Source organism: Sitophilus oryzae, unplaced genomic scaffold (genome assembly GCF_002938485.1).
Source record: "Sitophilus oryzae breed Bouriz unplaced genomic scaffold, Soryzae_2.0 scaffold_1217_pilon_pilon, whole genome shotgun sequence".
Classification (NCBI taxonomy): Eukaryota; Metazoa; Arthropoda; class Insecta; order Coleoptera; family Curculionidae; genus Sitophilus; species Sitophilus oryzae.
Window position 1 is genome coordinate 113,715 of NW_022145857.1, and position 6,644 is coordinate 120,358.

Here is a 6,644-nt window from a genome sequence, read left to right on the forward strand (position 1 = left end):
TCCTGACGTTCGATTGTGTTCATACCAAGTTCATATTGTATAATCGGGAAAAAACGGCGTTAGCGTAGCTATGAAATGAATATCGCTGTCATTTTATATGTAAATTTATATGGGAAATGTCATCGATCGTCCTTTTCCAGCCAACTGGACGCCATTTTTTTCAGAAGCATATCAAGTGATACCATAATATAGTACTATATTACGATACATGGCGTTCGATTGGGCTTAAACTTGGTATACTATATCTTCAGTGACATTGTAATATCATGGTACCATGGAGCATATAAAGTGGTACCTTCTATAGTACCATATAGCAATATTAGGTACATGGCGGCAATAGGGCTTAAACTTGGTATACTACGTATTTTCGGTGACATTGTAATATGATGGTACTATGATGCATATCATCTGGTACCATAATATAGTACCATATTATGTACATGGCATTCGATTGGGCTTAAATTTGGGATACTACGTATCTTCGGTGATATTGTAATATTATGGTACCATGGAGCATAATAAGAGGTACCATAATATAGTACCATATTACGATACCATTTCCTGGCGTTCGATTGGGCTTAAACTTGTTATACTACGTATCTTCGGTTACATTGTAATATGATGGTACTATAATGCATATAAAGTGGTACCTTAATATAGTACCATATTTCAATACCATTTCCTGGCGTTCGATTGAGCTCATATTTGATATATACTTGCGTATTTTTGATGACATTGCATTATTATGGTACCATGAAGCATATCAACTGGTACCATAATATAGTACTATATTACGTACATGGCGTTCGATTGGGCTTAAACTTGGGATACTACGTATTTTCGGTGAGATTGTAATATGATTGAACTATAATGTATATAAAGTGGTACCTTAATATAGTACCATATTTGGTATACTTGTGTTTCTTTATAAAGATTTGTTTAATTAATAATTTTAATTTATTTTACGAATTTTAATTTATTGTTCGATGTCGTGACAGCAACTTTTATGCCGAACTAATATATTATTAATTGTACCTGTGTCACTTTTTAAAATCTACCTAGGTCTATATAAATAACGTGGCAAACGGAAGAAATTTGTTATTATAGTATTTTTTAGTCAGTTAACTGCATTTTAATAAATTATTTCCATTATTATTAAACTTATATTTCATTACTAACGTTCCAGCATTAATAAATATCACTATCAATCGCCCTGTATATTATTAATTTTAAAGGTAATTAAAGGTATTTTCTTAGTTAACATTATAAGGTATAGTGTATATTAAAAATGTATATGTTTTCTAATAATATACTTAAAACTATTTTAATAGCCAAAGGAATAATTAATATAAGTGTATCTGACACGAAAAGAAGAATAGAAAGAAACACATACTGCATTATACACAATAAAAAGAATGGGATGCCAATTCAAGTCTTTTTGAATCTGGCAACTGTGCATATTTAGCCGAGCTATAAGGCCGTCGACGAGCCGTCGATCCAAAACCGAAAGTTCAAAATTTCTAATTATATTCTGATTATAATATTGTCGCGCCATCTAGTATTCTATTTGTGCAATTTTAGCTCTTTCATTTCGAGTATTTTTCTGTTGCGTAGCTAGATATTCTGTGCTAGTACTGAATATTTTTTTTCAAATCAAGTTACGTTTGAAAATGACGCTGACAATTTAAGGAATGTCGGTTTTTGACTGGTGTTTGATCGTTACCTATTCAATTTTGATTTAAAAATCGATTAAGTTTTTCTCAAATTACTCAAAATCCGCTTGTCCAAAATTGTGTAAATTTGGCATGTGTGTGTTATTAGCCAAATAATATAACATTTAAACTGCTTGTCTGGTTAAAACTGCTCCTTCCTTTTTTCTAAATCTGGAACTACCCGAACAAGTATCTCAACAAAAACAAGACCGGAAATCTTGAAACAAGTGATAATGCATCTACTAGGTATCTTGTAAATGCGATGAGCGATGAGTCGTATAGTGGAGAATATGATTAGATGTCACGATAACAACTGCTTTAGATGTTATTGTGACATCTAATCTAACAAAGTAAATTTGCACAATATGGAAACCTGAATGAAAATTCTGAACCATTTTCTTCAAAATAACTAGGTTTTTCCAAATTTTCCATAATGATAAATGTAAGATAGAAGTGAAAATATATTTCTTCTGTTGTTGCTTATAATTACTGGTAAGATATTTAATTTTATGCAGTAACTACAACTCTATCCGTACAAATGCCCGTTGTATTCAATGATCCAAAACGCTACCGCCACACGCGTTCCACTTTTATTCCAAAAACTACTCGAAAGGTGTTTTCTGATGGCGTATGGCGGCATTTGCACGTGTCCTGGAGCCTGTCCGCCTGCTTGCTACCCCTCGAATAAAAATCAGCTGTCCGTTACCTATAGGTACGTACGTACGAATGTTATTTCTAGGAACGGTACCTTCTTCTTCTTTTGTGAAACGGCCACCATTGTGTGTCGATCGTTAGGCCTGCCTACTGCCGGTCACTTACCGTGAAAATAAGCGGGCAGAACGACCTAAAATGTTGTCGAATGTATTGTCAGAGTGTTTGGTTTGTGTGGCTAATTGGCTTTATTTCGAAATTTGGCATTAATTTAAATTCGTCTATATTGTACGAAATTTCAACATTTTACGTATACAATAAGTATTATGGTGCCTGCAAAACACTTTACAATTAACAAGATCTTCTTTTTCCCTTGAAATATCAACGTTGCATCGAAATCAATTCTGAACGTACAATAACAAAAGAAATACAGGGTGAGTTTCCTACAATGTTCTCTATGGGTATCTCGGAAACTACTGGGGATAGAGAGTCGGTTAAATGGGGAAAGAATTGCAGTTTTGTGGGGTCATAAATATGCGCCTTTCCGATTTTTGAAAAAGTTCATGGCTTACTAGATATTTTGAAAAAAAAAAAATTTTGGCTATTTTAAAAATTGTCCCTAATTCCATTATAATCTATTTTAGACAAAAAGTTTTCAGATAAAAGTTGTAATAATGTGTTGATAATTACATCCCTAATGAGTTTGTGTTCTTCGATTTTTTTAAAGCCTGTCATTTTTGACATATGACACAAACATAGTTTTTTTTTAAATAGAAACCATAATTTTTAAGCTTTTCTAGCGATATAAGCTATAATATGTTTTTTTTAAGAATTACTGAGTTATAGCCAATTCTTATCATTTTTAAACAATTTCACTTAGTTAGCCATGGAAACAAGATCAATCGTCGTGAAATGTGAAACTGTCACTTCCAAACTTTGTAAATTAAAATAAAAAAAAATTGTAAATATGAATTTTCTAGCAAAATAAAAACACTAAATCACCACAATATACCAAAACACTTTTACTTTTACACTGGACGCGCGTTTCGCTAACCATGTTAGCATCATCAGCAGATGATTATAAACTAAAGTACAATCTACAAGTTGAGCGTTTATATATAGTGTGACCAACGGATCTGTAGCTACGGGGTATCGGCAGGGGAACGCAGTTGTAAACAAAACACGCCCAATTTCATTCATAAAATAGGCATGGGCGTACGCTGTTATATGAAAATAATGTGTATCATAAATATAATATTCCGATTAATATTTTTTTTCAAAAAACTTTATGCTGTTTGAATCGTTACTGTTGAGTTAGCAGATAAACACTAAAAGCTTTTATTAAAGCTCCCTTAAATATTTTGAATCATTTTATTATTGTGTTGTCAATATAATAGAAGAAATAATTACAGCTGGGGGTTGGAATCTTTGGTGTTACACAGCAAAATAAAACACGAAATCAGTACAATATACCAAAACACTTTTAATTTTACACTGGACGCACGTTTCGCTAACCATGTCTGCCATCAGCAGATGATCAAGACTGAGTATTGTGGTATATTTATTTATATATCTGTACTAACTATATTTTTTTCTATAATACATAATTTTAGATATAACTATTTCCAGCAAAAAAATTTTTGCAACCAAACTTTGGAAGCGCAAACAAAACATAATTTTACTCACCAGTAGATCCAATATTGCCTATTACACCAGATATGGTATCGCTCCGCCAGCACTTTTTAAAGGTTAGGTCATTGTCTACCCATATGTTTCATCCAAATAGATAATACTTGGCTATATCTTCGAATTTCGCGTATATATTTATATCTCTCTCTGCAATATAATGGGCCGCTCCACTAATATTTATCTGTTATTTTGACATTTACGTCAAAAAAAATCATTTGATTTTAATACCCCCCTAAGCGTTTCCCTGCCAAAGGAAAATTCGATTCTTCCTGCAATTTTTGTAAAAATTTTATAATTGTGGGGACGAGTTTGAATTCGAGATAAAATCTATTTATCAAGTTCCTGACCACTTGGAAAAAGTCGTCGAGCTTTTCAACAGCAGTCTCACGTGGTCGTTTTTTTCCAGGGCTGGATATCATTTTATCGGGGTTAGTTTACAGCCTTTTTTTTATCTTCTGTGTGAATTTTTTTATAGGCGATACGCTAACTCCGGTATAAAGAGATATCCGCTCAAGTTTACGTTTAAGCGGCAATTTAAGCGAACTCTCTGTAGCTTCTTCGTCGCAAACCCTATTATGAACACAAGGAAATAAACCAAATGAGATTTCATCCACGTTTATTTATATTTATTTTAGTTTAGCTAAAATATTTAGGTAAAATGTGTGCTTTTCATTTTAGCCAATATTTATTTTAATATTCTAATTATTATATTATTATTATTCTACTTACCTATATAAATTAGCTATTATTTCTCTTGTCTGGCTATGTAGCGTCTTACCCTTAACAAATTTATTCATTTTAAAACACAAATATACGATTAAACTTGATATTAATAATTAAAAACTACGAACGAAAAACATTATAACAAGATAACAAAACAATAAAACACAACTTAACTATCAAATATAGGAATAAAGTTTAGGATAACCCGTATAAAATAATGAAATAAAGTAATAATGATTAAAAGAATGACACCAGCACTGGATATTTCAATAGTATTCAATATTCCTACTCTTTTCAGAAGAGACCGTGAAGTTGGGGATAAAGCAAGCGAATAGGAAAGGCGTAAAAACCATGGCAACGGCGTGATAACAAATCCTGTGACGTATCTCGCCAATCATGTTCGATGAATAGGCGGCCATGCGCGGCGATGCCGGTTTGCCAATGATATCCATGAAAAATCTTCAACTTTCATAATAAGCAGGTTATACAGAATGAAAGAAATAAGTTATTAAATAAAACATATCGAACAATATGAACTACATTAAAATTCCTTAGTAATATACGTCGGAATATATGCTGAACACATTATATATAATAAAAGTATATTAAATTTATAGTTCATGTCTGGCAATTTTGCAATTTTATAGATAAACGTGGCAATATCGATTTTTTTTTCTCGCATTCCTTCCGTAGCTTCAGATCCGCTGGTCAAACAGTACTCGCCCAGTGGGCACCGAGTGGGCGTGGCAAAATCTAGCCAAACGAGTCAGAACCCACTGAGCGTAACAGTTAGATTTCCGCCACTAGAGTAGTAGGAACAAAGAACTTGAAGGAATTGGACCGTTGTCTCTGTTCATACTATCTTTAGATTTATTAATTCTAATGCTTTCATATGCATCTAATTGCCTGTAATTTGAGACTTGTTTAATTAATTAAATTATTAAGATCTATACAATGTTCTTTATCAACAATATGTTCGGCAACGCAAGATTTATCCGGTCTACCATATCTTATCTGAGCTAAATGTTCTTTAAATCTAGTTAATATTGATCTTCTAGTTTGCCCAACATATTTCTGATTACAATCTTTACAAGAAATTTCATAAATAACCGACCTTTCCAGTGGAGGTGTTTTATCCTTTGGATTACCTAATAATTGTTGTAATTTATTATTAGCACTACACACAAGTTTATAATTGACATTCTTAAAAATTCCTTTTAGACCACGGGATAACTCTCTATCAAACGGTATCGAAAAATATTTAGACGTATCTTTCTCCACTTGAAAAGTCGACTTTTCAGAAATCATTAACCTATACCTACGTTTTCTAATTAATTTATCAACTAGTGAAGGAGAATATCCATTACACTCAGCTACATTCTTAATGTAAACTCTTTCTATTTCATATCTTTCGTTGGAAAGTGGGAAACTAAGTAATCTATGAACTAAGAAATTTAAACTAGCCATTTTATGTTCAACACTATGATGTGATTCATTAGGAATATATCTGCGTGTGGTCGTATTTTTCATATAGATATCAAATTCCAGGCAATTATTAGCATTTCTAATAACTAATACATCTAGAAATTGTAATCCGTCTGTTTTGACTCGGTTGGCTAGATTTTGCCACGCCCACTCGGTGCCCACTGGGCGAGTATATAAACGCTCAACTTGTAGATTGTACTTTAGTTTATAATCATCTGCTGATGATGCTAACATGGTTAGCGAAACGCGCGTCCAGTGTAAAAGTAAAAGTGTTTTGGTGTATTGTGGTGATATAGTGTTTTTATTTTGCTGTGTAACACCAAAGGTTCCAACCCTCAACTGTAAATTATCTTCTTTAAAGTGCAAACAATGAATCTTAAAAGA